The sequence below is a fragment of the Schistocerca gregaria genome, chromosome 7, assembly GCF_023897955.1.
Source record: "Schistocerca gregaria isolate iqSchGreg1 chromosome 7, iqSchGreg1.2, whole genome shotgun sequence".
NCBI classification, from domain to species: domain Eukaryota; kingdom Metazoa; phylum Arthropoda; class Insecta; order Orthoptera; family Acrididae; genus Schistocerca; species Schistocerca gregaria.
Window position 1 is genome coordinate 141,562,429 of NC_064926.1, and position 22,806 is coordinate 141,585,234.

The 22,806-nt window shown below is 44.9% G+C and overlaps 1 protein-coding gene across 1 annotated transcript in view; it reads right to left on the reverse strand.

The window, feature by feature from the left end:
- Positions 1-22,806, reverse strand: part of LOC126282191 (synapsin) — a 783,143-nt gene that overhangs the window by 626,234 nt on the left and 134,103 nt on the right. The gene's annotated exons all lie outside the window — the stretch shown is intronic.

The window sequence follows — 22,806 nt, forward strand, 5'->3', positions numbered from 1 at the left end:
TGCCTATCTGTATTTAAATGTCTACACTAGGGAAACTACAAAGGTGTTGTTAAACGCTGACATAAAAAATTCAGCACTTAAATGTGATTTTCACCGCTTCGGACTCCTTATATTTTATTATAACCTTAGAAAGTATTACTGTGTAACGGTCTGGTAATTAATTTACCAACAAGGGTAATTTATTGCAATGTGTGCTACCACGAAAGGAGTTTCTATGGCAACGTCTCTAATATCATTAGTTCTCACTACGAGTGGTAGACATGAAGATTTCATTATCACCTCGAAAAGTCCAAACTATGCAAAAGAAACTCAGGTATAGTGTCAGTCTTCCTCTATACATTCACCCTTCCATGTGGCATATTTTTCTCAATGATGGAAGTATTGGTTATGGAAGTCTGCATTTTATCTGTTCAGGAAACGTTACCCAGCCGGCGCGTATGCCTGTAAACACTGCGATGTATTTGAGAATTGCTTGAGGTGCAGCGTCTCTTGAACGTCTTTGTTTCTTATACAGCTGTATTGTTTCTACACAGAAAAGCCTAACTGTACGTAGGTGCGCCTATTGTTTCACTTTTAATTTGCCCTGAGCACTCTCGTCAATATGTGTGTGTCCCTACCACCACAGCACGCCTCAGTTCTCTCGTCGCTAGGTACGCATCATACATCATTTTTGTTATGACTGCAAGGAGGTACAGCTTTGCTAATCAAATTGTGTGTCTGGCGACGGGAGACGGAAGCACTTGTCATGCGCTCAGGGGAAGAAAACCGAAATATTAAGTATAAACTTTTGCTGTCGGTATTAGCTTACCATGTGAGAAAGGACTACAAGAAGTAAAGAACAATGGAGCTGTACGAAGTTCGATTAGGTTATTCCTCATATAAATAAATTATATTGCATTTAATAAGCGCCAAACAGAACTAGTACTTCAATATCACCGAATAACTGTAATGAAACAGTCAGCAATAGAGCAATAGAGGCATTTTAAATGAATTTTTGGAAGTTCTTAGCAAGCGAAACTTTTAATAAAGAACAAGAAACAAATAAAAAAAGGTATTTGCCGTAGTCTTTAAATCAAATGGTAGAGTACTAAAGTTAAAAATGAAACGTGTGTAAGGGTAAATAAGTAAGGAAGAAACTTCAAAGCTTTCTGGTGCACACATTGGTAGGAATTTAAATTGTAAGACAACACACTTCATTCCATCTTAAAGTGTTCAATTCAGCCACATTCGCTACCCGAGTCACTGAATGTGTTGGACAGAAATAAAACAGTACCTCAATATGCCTCTATCAGTAATAGCCTGTGGAATTATATTTCCGAGTAGCTAGTGTTTAAGGACGAAAGTTTTCCCTTACAGAAAAGCAGTGCATACCCACATTCATCTACGGTTGTGCAATGGCGCTCGACATTGAGATGAGTCGGTTCGGTTCCTGTTGGTTTAAATACCAAAGCTCTCCGCAGCGTCTTATGAAATGAGGGAATTTTATACTGTTGACTGTGATCCATCCGTCACATGGGGACGTTAATACAGGTTGCAAATATTGTATCGAAGCATATTAAAAATAAATAAGCAAAACCCACGTACGTCTTATACACAACGGTTTCAGAAACTGATATTTTAATTACATCACAGTGTAGAAACATAGTATAATGAAAGTTGTTGTAAGTAATAGACTGCAATTCAGAAGAAATATAAATGTCAATATTTACAACACTAGATTGAAAGATGATTTTGGTCACCCTTCATTAAAAATGATATTAACTCCGAAACCTAACGGCATAATAATTATGCTTAACAGATACCAAAGATAAATCCGACAGTAGGATAAAAATTTTCATTCTTAGCAACACGTATTCAACAAGTGGCCTTCTGTCTAGAAACTTCGACACAGACTGATGGACCAAAATGTTATCGAGAACGTATAATGGTTCAAAAATGGCTCTGAGCACTATGGGACTTAACATTTCAGGTCATCAGTCCACTAGAACTTAGAACTACTTAAACATAACTAACCTAAGGACATCACACACATCCATGCCCGAGGCAGGATTCGAACCTGAAACCGTAGCGGTCGCGCGGTTCCAGACTGATGCGTCTAGAACCGCTCGGTCACCAGCGACCGTCGTATAATGGTGCTTATGTCATAATGAATAACAGTGTAGTCACAAAGCACGATCTGTCTCTGAACAGTTTTGATAACAAAAAATGTTTAGCATTTCAGCTTTTTGTCATCCTCCGTATCGATGCCACTATGATCAAAGTGTCGGGACAGATGTCTTCGACCCGTTTACTGACTTATCATCAGACCAAAACTTGTTAGGATTTGATGTTAAAGCAATATGTAGAATTTTACTTTCGGATTCGTTGGACATTTCCGCACTGGTTTTGTTATGCCAGTTTTGGCTTCGTTTAGTTTTTGTTTCTCTGTGAGGCTTTGGCTACGTTTAAGTTTGCTGTGAAACTCTCTTTGCTTTCGTAGCAGCTTTCTGACGTGTCTATCGAACCGCAGCGGGTCTTTTTCATCCCTCACAACTTTTTTTGACACATATCCGTCCAAGGCATATTGTACAAAACACTTGAACTTTGTCCATTGATGCTCAACAGTTTTGGTTCGGAAGATGTACTTCTCATTACGATCTCTCAGGTAAGCTAAGCAGAAATATCGTCCTACCTTCTTTTACATGCATGTTTACAGCCATATTGACTGATGCTGTAACGCACTTATTTTTACTGACTCCCTGTTATATGAAACCTCAGTTTCTCATGGCGTATACAATTTTCAGATAGCTTACGGGGATTCAGCCATGTAATATATACAGCAATCGCCTATATTTCGGCGGGAGTACACCCCGCCATTTTCAAGGCGCAAACAGCGAACAGGCGATGTAGAAACAAATTTAAAACCTCGGCTGTTGGAGTAATTCAGGAAAGACAACACACACATACTGAACACTAGTGCCACCAAAGATGATCAGAGACAGAGGTATCGATATTGAAAGACTACGAAGTAGCACGTGAGGTAACATTGACTCCGCCCCTCTGTGTTTGGACAAGAGAGAGAGCAAGATTCCAAGCAGAGTTTAAACAAAAACCTCCATCCCAGTTTACAAGGTTTGTAGCTAATTTAGGCTTCTTTAATAGTGCTGCCTCAATAGCTGGACGTGCATAGTAATATCTCGGTATTGTTACAAAACATAGGGCGATCAGTATCCAAACAATGTGCGGTAATAGCACATCTACTTGACTGCTGTTTATGCTCAGCACATCAGTCATTTACGGTCCTGATAGCCTTAGCAACATATGCCACGCCACAACTACAAGAAATACGATATGCACCAGCCTTACACAAACCAAGATCATCCTTAACAGAACCCAAAAGCACTCTAATTTTAGCTGGAGGTCGGAAAACACATTTTACAACGTATTTCCGTAAAATACGACCAATCTTGTTGGAATTGCTTCCTGCACTTGCTTGTACAACGCCTGCTCGTTGCAGCTTGTGCCTTGAAAACGGCGGGGTGTACTCCCGCAGAAATATCGGCGGTCGCTGTAAATATTACCCGGCTGAATTCCCGTAAGATGTTTTCCCTGCTATATGTTAACTGAGTCGAAATGTTGTGGACTGTTAGTGACCAGGGGATCCAATTTGTTATATTCACGAGACTCTTCACTGATTAGTTGCTCAAGGTAATTTTCAGTTAACACGTTTCGAACAATTTCACATGATTGACCGTTTCTACTACTCACCTTAAACTCTGGTCTCTCTCTGTCTGCCGGCCGGCGTGACCGAGAGGTTCTAGGAGCTACATTCTAGAACCGCGCGACCGCTACGGTCGCAGGTTCGAATCCTGCCTCGGGCATGGATGTGTGTGATGTCCTTAAGTTAGTTATGTTTAAGTAGTTCTAATTTCTAGGGGACTGATGACGTCAGAAGTTAAGTCCCATAGTGCTCAGAGCCATCGGTCTATAGCTGTTAAGTGGAAATCTGCATCAAATACCATAACTTGAACACGAAATTCCCCAAGTTTTCCCTGAAATGTTCCGCCACTGTTGCTCCAATGGCAGGGCGTCTATAAAACATAAGATGATCCACCTTTAACACTTACTTTCATTTTACGATAGTTAATGTTTCCATTGAGTTGAAGACTATCTCCACTGTATTAATCAACACGGATACCGCAAACAAGTGTCGTGTAAAACCCAGGATATCTGTTTGCCTATGAGTCTCAGAAGGCGGTAGATACTGGCACCCAGAAAATACGAGCGTACGGAATATCAGCCCACTTCGTGGCTGGATAAAAGTGCATCTACAAAATACAACACAGTTAGTCATTCTTGGTGGAATGAAGTCTTCGCACATCATGGTAACTTCGTGGAGTACACCAAGGAAGTTTTATAGAACGCCCGCATCTCGTGGTCGTGCGGTGACGTTCTCGCTTCCCACGCCCGGGTTCGATTCCCGGCGGGGTCAGGGATTTTCTCTGCCTCGTGATGACTGGGTGTTGTGTGATATCCTTGGGTTTCAGTAGTTCTAAGTTCTAGGGGACTGATGACCATAGATGTTAAGTCCCATATTGCTCACAGCCATTAGAACCATTTTTATAGAACTTTTACAGTTCACGTCTTAGCGGATAACGTCAGAAGTTCCATGAGGCTGTTCGCGGATGAAGGTATTGTACTCGTATACAGAGAAGTTAGAATGCTAGAAAACTGTAGCGAACATCGACATTTGGTGCATAGTTTGGCCGTTGCTCATAAACATACGGACAAAAAATGGCTCTAAGCACTATAATACTTAACATCTGAGGTCATCAGTCCCCTAGAACTTAGAACTACTTAATCCTAACTAACCTAAGGACATTACACACTTCCATGCCCGAGAATTCGAAACGGCGACCGTGGTAGCAGCGCGGTTGGGGACTGAAGCGCCTAGAACCGCTCGGCCACAGCGGCCGGCAAACATACGGGCAGATGTGAGGGTAACTTTAGGAGTACTACAGTAAAGTGTGACAGGGCAGTTACTGTTTGCAATGTACACGGTCCAGTCACACTAATGTGACCACCGCGTATGTTCGACGTCAATGTGCAGTAACCACTCACACTAGCAATGGGCAGGTGGCAACACTAGCAGTGGAAGGCATATAAAGTGTGTAGGGGGGGGGGGGGGGAAGGGGCGTGGAAAACAATGTAGTTCTTGTCGCAATGCGGAAACGTAGCCATTTATCCGGCGTCAAAAAGGGCATCATTATTAGCTTTCGGCCCAAGGGTGGAATCATTCCCGAAACGTCTAAGTCTGGAAATTGTTCGCATTCTTCGTGGTTAAACTATTCCGTGCATGGGAAAACGGACCTGTCCAAAACCGGCTCTGAGGCAACTGTGGCGCATGACGCGCTATAGATGACAGGGGTGAACGACGGCTGCGCACGTGTGTATGGGCAAATAGAGATGCAACTGTTAAGCAACTCACTAGCCAGATGAACCAAGGGGATACCAACAGTGTTTGCTTAACAGCCACTCAGCGGAAGGTGCTGTGTGAGGGTCTCCGTAGCAGGCGCCTGATTCACGCATCCACGCCGGCTGCCGTTCATCAGTGACAAAGGCTGGAATTTGCACGCGAATATCGCAAATGTAGGTCCACTGCATGGCGATAGGTAGCCTTTTCAGATGAATCTCGTTTTATGCTCCATTCTACAGATGACCATTCGCGTGTACGCCAACATATTTGCAAACCAGGAGAGAGCGTTATGTTCTGCGGTGTATTTTCGTGGCATTCTCTGACTGATCTCGTTATTCTGGAAGACACAATGGATCAACGTACACACCCACATGCGGTTTGCATTTGGCCGGCGGGTGTGGCCGAACGGTTCTTGGCGTTTCAGTGTGGAACCGCGCGACAGCTACGGTAGCAGGTTCGAATCCTGCTCGGGCATTGATGTGTGTGATGTCTTCAGGCTAGTTACGTTTACGTAGTTCTCGGGGACTGATGACATCAGATGTTAGGTCCCATAGTGCTTAGGGCCATTTGAACCATTTGATAGCATCCACTGAACTCCCTGGATTTTGAAACCAATCGAGAATTTGAGTGACCACATAGATCGGGCTGTTGGTGCATGGATCGTCAACCGAGAAATTTAGCGCAGCTGCTCACAGCACTGGAGTCGGCATAGCTCCAGATTCCTGTCTGCACCTTCCACAGATTCACTGACTCTCTTCCCGCACGTCTCGCAGTGGCCCATGCTGCAAAAGCTTTTGAGAGGCAGTCACATTAATGTGACTGGACAGTGGATATTTATAAGCTAGTCGATACCAGTGCATACTCCTTGTATCTACTCACGGACATTGGTGTTGTGTACCGGAACGTTGCAACGTCAGAGGGTTTTAGTTCAAAAATGGCTCTGAGCACTGTGGGACTTAACATCTATGGTCATCAGTCCCCTAGAACAAAAAAATGGTTCAAATGGCTCTGAGCACTATGGCATTCAACTCCTGTGGTCATTAGTCCCCTAGAACATAGAATTACTTAAACCTAACTAACCTAAGGACATCACACAACATCCAATCGTCACGAGTCAGAGAAGAGGGTTTTAGTGAAATACAGGAAGACCAGCAGAAGGTCTGTCATTGGTGCAATGACTTGGAGTTGGCCCTGAACGAAAATGAATTTAGCGTACTGTGCCTAACAAGGGAAAAGTCAGGCGATATATTACTACCGCCTATGATAACTAGCGAAAGTCCACAACGAGAAAGTCATAGAAATTGCGCGTTATACGGAGGTTCATTGAGGCTGATTCTTCCCAGCACCATTAGCGAATGGAACAGCGAAGTGGCAATCGACGTTAATACCAGAAGTACCCTCCTTCACACGATCTCTAGGTGGCTCTACGATTAAGATTTAAACAATTTATGACACCTCTCTGCGTCGCTAACATCATGCTACCCTTACCTTATGCAAAAAGGCACGCGTTTTCACACTCGGGGCTATATGGTGTAATGCTTAGGATAGATCCTTGGTCTGAGTGGAAGTGTGACATTTCCATTGGGAGCTCTCTTGTCTGTGGTGGGCAATCAGAAAACTTTCCAAGAGAATTCGTACTGTTTGCTTGAATTCCCGTGGCCTGAGCCCAGTTTTACGGATACCCAGTTTGCAAAATTTTGTGCATGGCTGCACGTTCAGAGACCGTGAATAGTTACAATTGAAAGAAAACAGCCCTCGGTCACTATTTTTAACGAATTAACCAGGTTTCATTACTACTAGGAGTGTCTTCCTCAGAATTTAAAACAAAGAATGGTCTACAAAATGGTCAAAGCATTATGGCTAAAAACGTATGATACAGAGTATAAGTACGGAATCGTCGTGAAAGACTGGCATTAATTTATGTAATTTATAAAATAATAAATATGCCAAAAGGGCATTAGTCACAAAGATATTTAAGATAAGAAAAACTGTGATGGCGAGCCACTAAGGGCTGCTCGTTACTCGCACGGTTACACGTTGGAGTCCGTTTGCAACCTGTAACCGAACAAGTAATGAGCAGACCTGCCCTCGGTTGAAGTCGGATAGATCGCATGCCTTACCCATTATACCCAAGGATACTCACTGGTACTACATCCATCATGCTTGTGTCTGACTAAGGTCATTCCTCGCTAGGACAAGTTGCTATCGTCTGGACGGGTTTATATACACTCATGGAAATGGAAAAAAGAACACATTGACACCGGTGTGTCAGACCCACCATACTTGCTCCGGACACTGCGAGAGGGCTGTACAAGCAATGATCACACGCACGGCACAGCGGACACACCAGGAACCGCGGTGTTGGCCATCGAATGGCGCTAGCTGCGCAGCATTTGTGCATCGCCGCCGTCAGTGTCAGCCAGTTTGCCGTGGCATACGGAGCTCCATCGAAGTCTTTAACACTGGTAGCATGCCGCAACAGCGTGGACGTGAACCGTATGTGCAGTTGACGGACTTTGAGCGAGGGCGTATAGAGGGTATGCGGGAGGCCGGGTGGACGTACCGCCGAATTGCTCAACTCGTGGGGCGTGAGGTCTCCATAGTACATCGATGTGGTCGGTGGAAGGTGCACGTGCCCGTCGACCTGGGACCGGACCGCAGCGACGCACGGATGCACGCCAAGGCCGTAGGATCCTACGCAGTGCCGTAGGGGACTGCACCGCCACTTCCCAGCAAATTAGGGACACTGTTGCTCCTGGGGTATCGGCGAGGACCATTCGCAACCGTCTCCATGAAGCTGGGCTATGGTCCCGCACATCGTTAGGCCGTCTTCCGCTCACGCCCCAACATCGTGCAGCCCGCCTCCAGTGGTGTCGCGACAGGCGTGAATGGAGGGACGAATGGAGACGTGTCGTCTTCAGCGATGAGAGTCGCTTTTGCCTTGGTGCCAATGATGGTCGTATGCGTGTTTGGCGCCGTGCAGGTGAGCGCCACAATCAGGACTGCATACGACCGAGGCACACAGGGCCAACACCCGGCATCATGGTGTGGGGAGCGATCTCCTACACTGGCCGTACACCTCTGGTGATCGTCGAGGGGACACTGAATAGTGCACGGTACATCCAAACCGTCATCGAACCCATCGTTCTACCATTCCTAGACCGGCAAGGGAACTTGCTGTTCCAACAGGACAATGCACGTCCGCATGTATCCCGTGCCACCCAACGTGCTCTAGAAGGTGTAAGTCAACTACCATGGCCAGCAAGATCTCCAGATCTGTCCCCCATTGAGCATGTTTGGGACTGGATGAAGCGTCGTCTCACGCGGTCTGCACGTCCAGCACGAACACTGGTCCAACTGAGGCGCCAGGTGGAAATGGCATGGCAAGCCGTTCCATAGGACTACATCCAGCACCTCTACGATCGTCTCCATGGGAGAATAGCAGCCTGCATTGTTGCGAAAGGTGGATATACACTGCACTAGTGCCGACATTGTGCATGCTCTGTTGCCTGTGTCTATGTGCCTGTGGTTCTGTTAGCGTGATCATGTGATGTATCTGACCCCAGGAATGTGTCAATAAAGTTTCCCCTTCCTGGGACAATGAATTCACGGTGTTCTTATTTCAATTTCCAGGAGTGTAGGTAGTAGTGTTGTGACTTATTAATGTAAGTGGTCATATCTATTGGTTTGAATGAGTTAGAAGGTTAAATTTCTACAACTCCAAGGGAATATAGACCTTAGTATGTGACTTAAATTTCAACTTAATACATCCAATTGATCCTGGGAAAAAGCAGGCTTAACGAGATGTTTCCATACACAGACAGATAGACTAACAAACGCCAACATTTTTTTGCAGGTGGTATAATTACTAATTCACATTTTAGGATTTTTTCTTTTACTTGCACAGTGAAACCTTTCTTCTTGCCAAATTTCATAATTCTATGTCATGGAGAAATACTCTGTAGGTTTAGATGAGTGAGGTTGCGTGTATCAAAATAATTAAAATAAATGACCTTTTTTTTACATTTACTCTTGACACTCAATTTTTTACACTTCCAAAGGAGCATAGGCCATAATAAGTGACTAAATTTCAATGTGGTGCATTTACCTGTTCCTAAGTAAAGGAATTATTAAGCTCTTAAACAGACAAACAGGCAGACAGGCAGACAACTAAGTGACCATGTAATTATATATGACGATAGTATCTGTTCCCGAAAGAACAGTTACCGTAAATGACCGTGCAGCTTTGCTAGAATGAAATGATAATTAAATGGACACCCTAGCTGCAACCAGGCGTTGATATACTTCATTGGGGACATGTTGAAAATGTGTACCCCGATTGGGACTCGAACCCGGGATCTCCTGCTTACATGTCAGACACTCTGTCCATCTGAGCCAACGAGGACACAGATGAGTAGAACGACTGCAGGGACGTATCCCTTGCACGCTTCCCGTGAGACTCACATTCCTAACATGTCCACACATTCGAAGTGCGCCTAATAGATGTTTGCCCATGGTTCGAGTCCCGGTCGGGGTACACATTTCCAACATGTCCCCAATGAAGTATATCAACGCCTGTTTGCAGCTAGGGTGTCCATTTAACTATCATTTCATTTGACCATGTAATGTTTCCATTTCTACCTATTGAGGGACAGAAACCTAAAAAAGGAGCAGTTAGCTTTTAAGCTGTAGACGTAGTTGAAGTAAAGCTACCTTGAGCGGTAACATCAACAACAACCACACGACAGTCGTTGCAGTACACCTGTTGTCAATATTTTTGTTCCTCCTTTAGACGGTATGATGTGGAAAATATGCGGAGTGGTGCTGCGTGGGTAGCAGAGCAGCGCCTGCCCAGCGAACCGCGCCCAGCCCAGTGAACTCGGCTGCATCCGGCCTGCAGCGGCCGGCCGGCCATCCGTCTCCATCAGTCGCAAGGACGGCCAGTCCGTCACTCCGCCAGACGTTTCCAGCCAACACCACAGGCGGTCTATCGCCGCGCTGGCCACTGCCTCGGGCTGGAGAACTCCACCAGCGTCACACCGTCTCATCTTCGGTTGAGCGGCACCTTGGTGCGAAGTGCAGGAGCTATCTGTGTCAATTCAGGGCACCTCATGGAGTATATGGAGTATTTCATGTTCTACTGCCAATCACCGTTCCAGTCTAATGGACTGTGGAAAATAGCATTATTGTTGCGCCTCCGTGTGAGCTCGAGTTTCTCTCTTTTACTCCTAATCGTCTTTTCGTGGAAGATACTTAGGAGGGGACTTCAAAGTAACTTTCGCTAAAAGCTGCACTACACTTAAAAGTGACACAGATACATTACACCTAGAATTTCACAAGGCCTATGAGTCACACGAAGAGTTGAAAAACTACTGTAGGCTATTGTAAACTCTCGTAAGTGTAGAGTACAGTAGTTTTCCTAGTAGCTTTGGTCATTTTAAGTCATACCCGCATGACGTGTAAGTGAGGTGTGTTGCGTATTAATCGGACGTTACCTCATAACAACAGCTGTTTTACGCACGTGATCAGTGTCTTACTGGATTACCCTAAAAGCCAGAATCGGTGACCTGTCTAGAATCTGAGTGGGAATTTATAATGGCCCAGGTAACCTAGGGAACATTTTTGTTCTACATGATTATCCTCCAGTCTGCTATTTAAAAATGAACCATAGGTTTTATTCGAAAATTGTTCATATGTAACATGAAAGAGAGGGATGTTGTAATAAAAATAAAGAAAGCAATACGGAATTAACAAATAGCGCTATCAGTAGCAGTTTCTCCAGTAAAAAGGTAAAATAAAAAGGAGACGCAAAACAAAAATATATCAAACATCGCTTCAATACTTTGTCCAACTTCTAAACATTCATGGTGGTGTCTGTTTGTTCTGGAACGTGTCTCCCTACCACTTTCGCGCAACGACGCTCTGAGCGTGTTTTTTAGGGAATTGACTAGTTTGAACCTGGGACCTGTTGCTGGTAAGGAGACGCCAGACCACACATGACATGTAGAATTCAGAAGAGTTCAGTGAGACTAGCGATGATATAACCAAATACTAAATGATCTCAGCGTCAGCTCCACTGCACTCCCTGTAAAAGAATCTTAATACTAACTAAATTTAGTGGAAGGGGTTCAAGGCTTTCCTATTTTTAGTTGGCTGGTAAAATAACGTCGAAAAAGCAGTTAAGTTTACCATTGGAAATTTTATTCTACTCACAAAACATCGTTTATAAATTGCACTATTGATAAAAGGAAACATTTTAATACAGGATGGTAAAAACCAACTGCTTTCAACAAAAATGTGAACGAATATTCCCTGAATGGGTTTCCAAGTTCTGCAATGAATCGAAGGATGACCTATGCCATATCACATCTATAATCTAGTTTTAAATTAAGTTTCACAAAAGAGAAAAACTATCAAAATGGTCTACAGTGACCTCAATTATCTTTAATAACTTATCTAACTTGTCGTAAGTTACAATGGCTGATGTGGCTTCTCAATAACTATATAACAGAAAAATCATCGCGTTTCAGATTTTTATTTCAAGTGGCAAATGTGAACACCATGAGCGAGAACACCATGAGCTTTAATTGACGACCGACACTACTATTACGCAAAAAAGGGGGTGTAACAGATGAGACTTCTGCTGTTCTGAGTGAAGCTTTATGCGCTATTATGCGGCATCACGTGCGTTCATTACCTTGTCGGTGTTTAGGCAGCTTCAGGGGGGCAGCGGCCGGCGCACAGCTCCGCTCACCTCGCCATCTCGGAAGCAACTCTACTCTAACTTCTCCTTACTACAATTTACCGATGTTGGTTTAAAAAAACTATCTGGCTGTGTTTTCATCTGACCAATCAGGGTCTCAATGTTAACCTTAAGTTCGGCCTAAATAAATTCTGTCTATCCATTGAGAAACGTTATACTTTTCGTGGTGGGGCAATGTTTTTAAAGTTTGCAACGTAACAGAGACGCGAAAAAGCCTCGCGCTACAACCTGCAGCTGGTGTGGTCCTTTTAGCGTTATCGTAAGATCTATACTGTTTTTCTGGAGTGCTCTAGCTTTTAACATGGGCTGGGGGGTGGTCCTTGACGTAACATAGACGCGAAACAGTCTCACGCTAAAACGTGCGGGTTGTGTGGCCCTAGTGGTTAGCTGGCGACGTGGATGTCCAGTCCGTCCCTTATCGTAGGGCCTTCTAGCTTAACACAGTTCTGCTCTCGGCTTCTGTTCTCGTTTCTCCCCTCGGAACTGCGTCTGCCTCACGGTGGGAAGGTATGACATGCATTTAGGCACTCTTGTGTTAGTCTGTGGTATTCCATTTGCTCACTCGTTACTCGCATTACTTTGGTTAATTTAATGTCACGATTTATTCGGAGCTATGTGACATACTACTGGATTTGCTAATCATGTCAGGGTTTTCATGGAGGGTGTTGGATTTGACTGACACCTTACAAACTGATATAAAACATGTTACTGTCATTCTTTAATTCATAAACAATTTTCGCACTTTCTAGTATAACAGGAAATTCTTGCCTTTGATCATGGTGAAGAATGTTCTATTGAGTGGAAAATAACAATTATTATAAACTGTACTTGCAGCAAAAGTAATTGTCATGCTTACGGATGATCTTATAAGTTACGTGATCAACTAAGTTTTAATACTTATGAACTTCCTGTAAGGCTATAAAATCACAATGGACTAACACTGAATGATGTGCGGAGAAAATTATGTTCTAAACAAACGACCAAACAAACAAAAACCAAGAGAAGTAGTCGAATCCTAGTTTCTCTCTTAAACATTCATTTATGTTACTCTCTCTACCAATACTACCAGTATTACTGGTAATCATACCTACGTCATTTATGTAGTGTATCAAAAGGACCAAATCGCAGTTATGACAAAGTGCAACTCTACTCATACATAATTATTATTGTTATTATTATTATTATTTTTATTCTTTTAGATGTGCCTTTGTCCCGCAGTTTTCGCAGGGTCGGCATGGTTAAGGCCGGATTTGGCATGGTTAATTGAAGAGGTGGCCAGATGCCCTTCCTGTCGGTACCCTGTACCCCCTGGGACAGAATGAGCATACCCCAGCTGTCTGCGCCCAGTTTAAACCATGAAATAGTGCGAATGTGTTTCAAATGTCTGTGAGTCCTGTAACTGAGGCGGGACGTGGGGACCAGCCTGGTATTCACTTAATGGGATGTGGAAAACCGCCTAAAAACCACATCCAGGCTGGTCAGCACACTGGCCCTCGTGGTTAATCCACAGTAGTCACTGTGCGAAAATTACTCTGCGATTGCTGTGAGTCAATTCCTAGACTGCTGGACATTGTTTTGGGTTGATATCGACGACCTTTCTTCTCGATTACCACCAATCATGTCTATGCGGCCTTTGTTAAATTCTTGACACCACATAAGGACGGCTGATTGCAACACTGTGAATCTGTGTGCGGTTTAGACGTTCTTGCCATCAAGAGTCTTACTTTTCCGCGTACTTCAACACTAGAGTACGTTTCAAAGCACCACGACATTTCACTTTCACATTATGATGTACGTTTTATCGGTACCGCAGCAGAATTGTATCTGTTGTGACAAAATGGCGCAATTTCTGCACAATAATCTTTGGAAGGCGCTGAAATACATTTTGTTTCGGGTCATTTTATGCTTTTTCCACATCTTTGATTGTCGACTGAGTTAGAGTCCAGAGACACTTGCGTATGTATTCAAACATCGCTGTAGTTGTTTTAGTTCTACTCGCTGATTATTAGAAAATGTGAAAGGTATAGGCGCCATTTTTTGAATCCAGTTTCTTCAATAGAAAGATTCACGTTTCAGCTTCTTCTGCGGTAGCTAGCTTACGAGTTAGACTTTAGTTGGGCTTCATTACGGCATTAGAGCTCATTAATTCGATTAATTACAATAAATACTCAGAACTATTTCACGATAATGTTTCACACTCTAATTGTGACTGTAGTTATTGTCAAGGCATTCTAGGGTAATGTAATTGCGGATTAATAAATGAAACCGTAGTGTGAACTTACTTATAACTGTGAAATATTTAGTGATCCTTATCCGCGAACTATTTAAGGAATACTAATAGCAATTCAATTATGAGTAACTCAAAACAGTTGTCAAGTTGCGTGTCCTTATCTGGAAGGCTAGAATTTCATAGTCTTTATTCAAACTACGTAGTTTTTATTTTGCTGATCGCTGAATACGCTACGCGTGTCAGATATGAATGCTGAAATTATTCAAATTAAACCCGACAATATCTTTTACAATACTAGATGGCAGCAGATAACACGACTGTTACCGTGGTATTGAATACTGGCACTCCGAAACAAAGCACAGCTTTTGCTGCTCTCGTAATAGTCTAAATGCTATAACAGTCGCTGGCAAGCGCTGTTATAGGACATGTCTGACTTACTCTGAGAAATCTCTCTTCTGCCTCCAGTAAACCAATCCGTGATGCACAACGCCTCTCTTGTAGCGTCTGCTAGTCGATTTAGATGGGAACCTCTGTGACGCTTTCGCGCTTACTAAGTGAATCTGTGACGAAACTCATTTTGTATCCTTTCGGACTGACGAACAATTTCAACTACCGGTCGAATAAGGGTGTGGTAACCTCCTTCGTAGGAAGACTATAACTCTTGTGAATTACAAAAGAGACAAAAACACAGTTATAATCATAGATGCAAATAAAACTGAGACTTCAAAACCTCATTGCTCAGACAGAATGTATTACGGCGCAGTCGTCCGGTCCTTCAGATTACATGGGCGAACTCCTAGACATGATTCAAAAGTTAATGACAAAACCTGACACTTCCCTTGAAGATAGCATGTAGGAAACTCGCTGAAACGTTACGACAACAGTACACCCCAACTCAGATTTCTTCTTCTTCTTCTTCTGCAAATCCAGGATTAGTCCTTATGGCTTGTTACGGCCTCACCATCTCTTTCTGGTCCTTCCTAGACTTCTCCTTCCAATAGGATTATATTATACTGCTTGTCGAAGGATTCTGTGAGAAGAAGAAAAAAATCAAATGGCTCTAAGCACTATGGGACTTAACATCTGCGGTCATCAGTTCCCTAGACTCAGGACTACTGAAACCTAACTAACCTAAGGACATCACACATATCCATGGCCGAGGCAGGATTCGTACCTGCGACCGTAGCACCCGCGTGGTTACGAACTGAAGCACCTAGAACCGCTCTGCCACAGAAGCCGGCTCTCTGAGAAGAGATACACATTACATGCTCCTTCCAACACCGTGTTCGTTGGTTTACTTTTAAAATTCGTGGCTGTACAACGAGTTCTTTCCTTACTTCTTCACTTCTTATTCTATCTTCTCTTGTGGAGCCTTTCACTGATATAAGGAGCTTTATTTCTGGTATTTCGATTTGTCGTAGGTCTATTGATAATAATGTCCAACTTTCTGCGCCATGTAGTGCTGTGGATAGTGCCACGACTTTATAAAATTTCACTTAGGTTGATCTTCTCGTTTTACTATTCACTATTTTTCTTATCGTGTCACATCTATATCGATAGGTGTTAATTTTATTATCTGTATCTTTCTTCAAAAGCTGTACCACATCCTTGAACCATTTCGCAATCGATAGTTTGCGCCACGCCTCCTGGAACACAGTGTTTTGCGTGAAGGGGGCATGGCACGTCTGCCGCGAATGCCTCCGGGTGAGGCAGTGGGTGAAGCAGCACGCACAGCGCATGTCTGCGGGGCAACGGGTTGCAGTTAGTTGTACCGCCCGAGTGACCTCCAAGCTTGTCTGGCTGAGCGTCTTTCGGTCACGACGGACGTGCACCGGAAACGGCAGTGGACTCATCGTTCCTTTGGCTTACCGAATTTGGAGGAGGGCGGTGGGTCGTCGTCAGCCACACATCTCCCGTCGGCTCCAGCTTTTCGCACTGTTTGTCACGATGCACGACGAGCTTTTAGTTCGTTGCTGCGATGCCAGGACCACGCGGCATTCGTAAACACTGATCCTCCTCCCTCCTGTGAGCAATATACACTCCTGGAAATGGAAAAAAGAACACATTGACACCGGTGTGTTAGACCCACCATACTTGCTCCGGACACTGCGAGAGGGCTGTACAAGCAATGATCACACGCACGGCACAGCGGACACACCAGGAACCGCGGTGTTGGCCGTCGAATGGCGCTAGCTGCGCAGCATTTGTGCACCGCCGCCGTCAGTGTCAGCCAGTTTGCCGTGGCGTACGGAGCTCTATCGCAGTCTTTAACACTGGTAGCACGCCGCGACAGCGTGGACGTGAACCGTATGTGCAGCTGACGGACTTTGAGCGAGGGCGTATAGTGGGCATGCGGGAGGCCGGGTGGACGTACCGCCGAATTGCTCAACACGTGGGGCGTGAGGTCTCCATAGTACAATGATGTTGTCGCCAGTGGTCGGCGGAAGGTGCACGTGCCCGTCGACCTGGAACCGGACCGCAGCGACGCACGGATGCACGCCAAGACCGTAGGATCCTACGCAGTGCCGTAGGGGACCGCACCGCCACTTCCCAGCAAATTAGGGACACTGTTGCTCCTGGGGTATCGGCGAGGACCATTCGCAACCGTCTCCATGCAGCTGGGCTACGGTCCCGCACACCGTTAGGCCGTCTTCCGCTCACGCCCCAACATCGTGCAGCCCGCCTCCAGTGGTGTCGCGACAGGCGTGAATGGAGGGACGAATGGAGACGTGTCGTCTTCAGCGATGAGAGTTGCTTCTGCCTTGGTGCCAATGATGATCGTATGCGTGTTTGGCGCCGTGCAGGTGAGCGCCACAATCAGGACTGCATACGACCGAGGCACACAGGGCCAACACTCGGCATCATGGTGTGGGGAGCGATCTCCTACACTGGCCGTACACCTCTGGTGATCGTCGAGGGGACACTGAATAGTGCACGGTACATGCAAACCGTCATCGAACCCATCGTTCTACCATTCCTAGACCGGCAAGGGAACTTGCTGTTCCAACAGGACAACGCACGTCCGCATGTATCCCGTGCCACCCAACGTGCTCTAGAAGGTGTAAGTCAACTACCCTGGACAGCAAGATCTCCGGATCTGTCCCCCATTGAGCATGTTTGGGACTGGATGAAGCGTCGTCTCACGCGGTTTGCACGTCCAGCACGAACGCTGGTCCAACTGAGGCGCCAGGTGGAAATGGTATGGCAAGCCGTTCCACAGGACTACATCCATCATCTCTACGATCGTCTCCATGGGAGAATAGCAGCCTGCATTGCTGCGAAAGCTGGATATACACTGTACTAGTGCCGACATTGTGCATGCTCTGTTGCCTGTGTCTATGTGGCTGTGGTTCTGTCAGTGTGATCATGTGATGTAACTGACCCCAGGAATGTGTCAATGAAGTTTCCCCTTCCTGGGACAATGAATTCACGGTGTTCTTATTTCAATTTCCGGGAGTGTAATTGTGGCTGGTTCGCTTCAGGCGAGTGTTAGTGTCTTGCTGCTTCATATCGGACCCGGTTTAGTCTCCTATTGTTCCCTGTTCCTGTGCCTTGCCAGACGACTTGAGAGGCGCATCGCTTGCATGAAAACATAATAAATTCAGTTTCGTAAGTGTCGTAGGATTGTGACTTGATTGTGTTTTTCAAATTATTGGAGTTTTGGAATTGTTTATGCTCAATGTGTCATTTTTCGTGTCGTTCAACTTCTTTTTTTTTTTTTTGCCTAGTGCGTTGTGCATAAAATCGCCAAATCGCTTTCTTTATTTGGAGCTCGCAAGGTGGTACGTCTTATGGGGGAAAATCTTGTTGCATGTAGTTTTGTGGGTTGTACTTCTAAGCCAAGCTTGTGTTTAATGTAAGTGAGGTTCATAAGCCAACCATTCGCGTCTTTCTTCCAACTTGAAACGTCCCCTTTGAAAAATTTATACACGACTGTGCTTAAACTGACACACAATATTTTTGGCGCAACGCAATCTGACTTCCAAAAATCCCTACGAAAGAATGGCCCTGACTAACATTAACCTATACGTTTCACAAATCACTTACCTCACCAAAAATCTTCGTTATTCGAACTACTGCAATACAGCGAGCGCCACTACTGCCAGCTAACTAAAATATTCAAACTACCGAAGTCACTAACTACTGATAGGCACAGTTAGCAAATGAAAGATTTTAATAGAGAACAAACAATGTATTTACCTTAATAGTCATAATATATATATCAGTTCATGACACCAATTCTTACAAATTTCAAAACTCCGCCATCTCCCTCCCCACGTCCACCACTGCTGGCGGCTCACCTCCAACTGCGCAACGCTACGCGCTGTTAGCATCCAGCTGCCCAACACTACAATGGCAGACAACAATGCAAACCAGCCACAGACTGAACACTGCACAGCGAGTGATTTTCATACAGAGCGCTACTTGGCGGCGGCGTTACCAATAAAAAAAACTAAACAGCCTACTTACAACCTACGTTTTTCATCCCGCGCGACTGTTAAGTATATACCGTTTTCGCCTCGTAGCGCGATTTGAAACGGGATCTCGGTTGGCCGCTGAACTTCTTTACCATCAGGTGTAAGTGCGGGGGACTGTCTTCGCCGGTTACATTACTATGTTTTAGTGATTTCTCACGCTGTTTTGTCTACGCTGCCAGCTTATAGTCTGATGATTTACATTTTTACTTGTTTTACCTAAAAGTTACTTCTCTGTTCGTCAGGTTATCGTTTTATGTTTGTGCCTTCGGCGAGTATCCCCTGGTTGCTTAGTAAAGGACAAGCGTGGCGAGCAACGTATCGGACTTGCCCTAAGTATTTCTGTAGCCGTTCGTCCGGACCACATTGCACGATGCTTGCTGGTTTCATATCAAGCAGCCTTAATTTTTTGTCTTTCCCTTAAATGTACTTCGTTTTAGGTAAACCTGAATTATTTACTGAATTTTAGTCAAACACATTCTAAAGATGTTTACAGCCACCTGTTTTGAAAAATAGTAAAACTATCAAGTTAGATTTGCTATAAAACACTTATTTGGGGCAGTCTTATGTTTTGTACTTAAATATTAAGAACCATTGAAGACATTGTTTTATCGGTTATCAGTAAGTGTTCATCAATTGTTTTAGATACTTGAATCGTTTTGTCTCAATATGTCAAGGTATTGTGGACCTAATTGATAAAGTTACTTTTCCTGAGGGGAGTGATAATAAAAATTTTGATACGAATGAAGTTCAATCCCTGTTTTGACCGGTCCTTCGACTCCCAGGCAACCTTATGTCAGTAGCGTGTATTGGAAATGGGACACTCGTGTTATCACTACATTGTTGATAATTGTCTTAGTCCTTACTTAGTGCTTTTGTAAAAAGACCATTATTTTTATTTTTGTTTTCATTTTTGGAAGAACGAAATTTTCAGTCTGTACTGGAGAATGCGTTGATATGAAATCTCCTAGCGGATCAAAACTATGTGCTGGAACGAGATTCGAACTCGGGACCTCGGCCTTTTGCTGACAAGTGCTCTACTTTCAATTTTTTAACCTCATTGTTCATTTTTTTCGTTATTGTTGACTTCTATGGAGTGGGCGGACATCACATGACAGCCGTGTAAGTTCACCGTCAATTCCTTCACTCAGATTTTGTTTTCCTTTTTTTTGTTTAGTACGGAGGGCAGCCAGCCCTCTGATCGAACACGTTGAGGTACCTTGCCGAACACCGAATGAGCTACCCAAGCACAACTCACTATCCGTCCACACAGCTTTACTTCCGCCTAGCTTTTGGAGGTAGGAGATGAGGACGGGTCGTGATTCGTGTCTGGGTAGCACTGGATAGAGCACTTCCCTGGAAAAGGCAAAGGTTCCGAGTTCGAGTCTCGGTGGGTTGGAAGGTAGGAGATGAGACACAGACGGAAGTAGACTGATGAGGACGGGTAGCAATAGTTGTTGGGTAGCTCAGTCGTAGAGCACGTGCCCGCAACAGACAAAGAGTCCGAGTTCGAGTTTCGGTCGGTACACAGTTTTAATCTGCTAGGAAGTTACGTTTCTGTTTTTGTAGTTGGTGCCTTTAGGTTACAATTTATGTTTGTACGGCTCACTCTATGTAACACAATTTGTAGTTTAATACTGTCGTCTATGATTACCTGGTCGTCGGCAAAATGAACAGTCTTTAGAATATTTAACTGGCCGAATTGTTATACCTCCAGGAATTCTGTTCTTCGTCCATTCACTGACCACCGATGTAGATATTGAACAGTGTAGGTGACGTACTACAACCTCGCTTTACCCTCTCCCCCCCTGGATTATCTCTATTTCTGGTTTCAGCTCTTTCCCAATATCTATTCGTATTTTGGTGTTTTTGTATAAATCTTGGCATACTCTTATCAGGTGTCTGGCGAAACCTCTTTTCTCTATTATTGTCCACAGCTTTTTATGCGGATGCGGTCACATTTTATCACGGCGAATTGCGTTTCGCACCAGCAGCTTTTCCTGAATCTGTGATGTTTCTTTGGCGAGAGAAGCCTTTCTGTGGAGGACTGATTGCCGCCGAAGGCAAACTCTCACGAGAGACGACGCGGCCTCGAACCTCCGCTCACAAGCAGGTACATCGCGGACTTGCCGTCGAGTTCATATCGTCGCTGCAGACAGAGACCGTTAATTTCAATTTCGGCGACGCCAGCCATCAATCACACCCGCGGCTGAGCCAGCGCGTTCCCTGAATGCAGCGGCGGAGAAAAAAAAGCGGTACGCGGCCGATAGAGCGGAGGATCTGGCGACGTCTGGGGCATAATTAGGGCACAGCGAGGAGCAGCGAACACGCCAGCGCCGACGTCCGTGGCTATTCATCAAGGAGGCAATTAGCAGGCACCGCCCGCGCCGCCCCGTATACAAATTGGGGGATAATCGTATGCGGCATCACACACGCGCCGCTGCCGCATCTAGTCCGCTCAAGCACTAAGCAGGCCGCCCTGTAGCTAAACTGCACATAGCGTATCAACATTTGCGCCCTCTAACAGGCATACCGTACATGGAAGCGCTACGAGGGGGGGGGTTCAATAAATTATGCAACACTTCTTTTCTTCTCTGCCAATTTCGGTTGCAAAAATGCCGAATTTGTTCTGGGACATCGTGGAATACTCCTGCTTCAGCCCTTTTGAAGTTCCGATAGGTAGCGGCGCTATAAGTAGCCTTCAAAATGAGGTCCGTAACGGAGGCGCGTTCCAAGCAGAGAGCTCTCGTGGGCTTTCTTTTGGCGGAAAACCAGAGCATCGCAGGTATGTATAGGCGCTTGCAGAATGTCTACAGAGACGTGGCAGTGAACAAGGTCGCACAGATCTGCCCTATCTTCCACGTGCCGGCCAGCCGCATGCAGCTGTGACTCCTGCAGTGTAGGAACGTGCGTACACTCTCGAGGTGATCGTCGGAACACAGTCAAACACCTTTCTGCTCACTGACACACTCGTCTGCTAGTCGGGGTACTCAAAGGTGTATGCCCTCTGGGTTTCTTGCCACCTAAAAGAAGATCATCTACATCAACATCCATACTCCGCAAGCCACCTGACGCTGTGTGGCGGAGGGTACCCTGAGTACCTGTATCGGTTCTCCCTTCTATTCCAGTCTCGTATTGTTCGTCGAAAGAAGGATTGTCGGTATGTCTCTGTGTGGGCTCTAATCTCTCTGATTTATCCTCATGGTCTCTTCGCGAGATATACGTATGGGGGAGCAATATACTGCTTGACTCCTCGGCGAAGGTATATTCTCGAAACTTCAACATAAGCCTGTACCGAGCTACTGAGCGTCTCTCCTGAAGAGTCTTCCACTGGAGTTTATCTATCATTTCCGTAACGCTTTCGCGATTACTAAATGATCCTGTAACGAAGCGAGCTGCTCTCCGTTGGATCTTCTTTATCTCTTCTATCAACCCTATCTGGTACGGATCCCACACTGCAGAGCAGTATTCAAGCAGTAGGCGAAAAGCGTACTGTAACTTACTTTCTTTGTTTTCGCATCGCATTTCCTTAGGATTCTTCCAATGAATCTCAGCCTGGAATCTGCTTTATCGACGATCAACTTTATATGATCATTCCATTTTAAATCACTCCTAATGCGTACTCGCAGATAATTTATGGAATTAACTGCTTCCAGCTGCTGACCTGCTATATTGTAGCTAAATGATAAGGGATGTTCCTTTCTATGTATTCGCAGCACATTACACTTGTCTACATTGTGATTCAATTGCCATGCGTCAATTCACTGCAGATCCTCCTGCATTTCAGTACAATTTTCCATTGTTATAGCCTCTCGATATACCACAGTATCATCCGCAAAAAGCCTCAGTGAACTTCCGGTGTCATCGACAGGGTCATTTATGT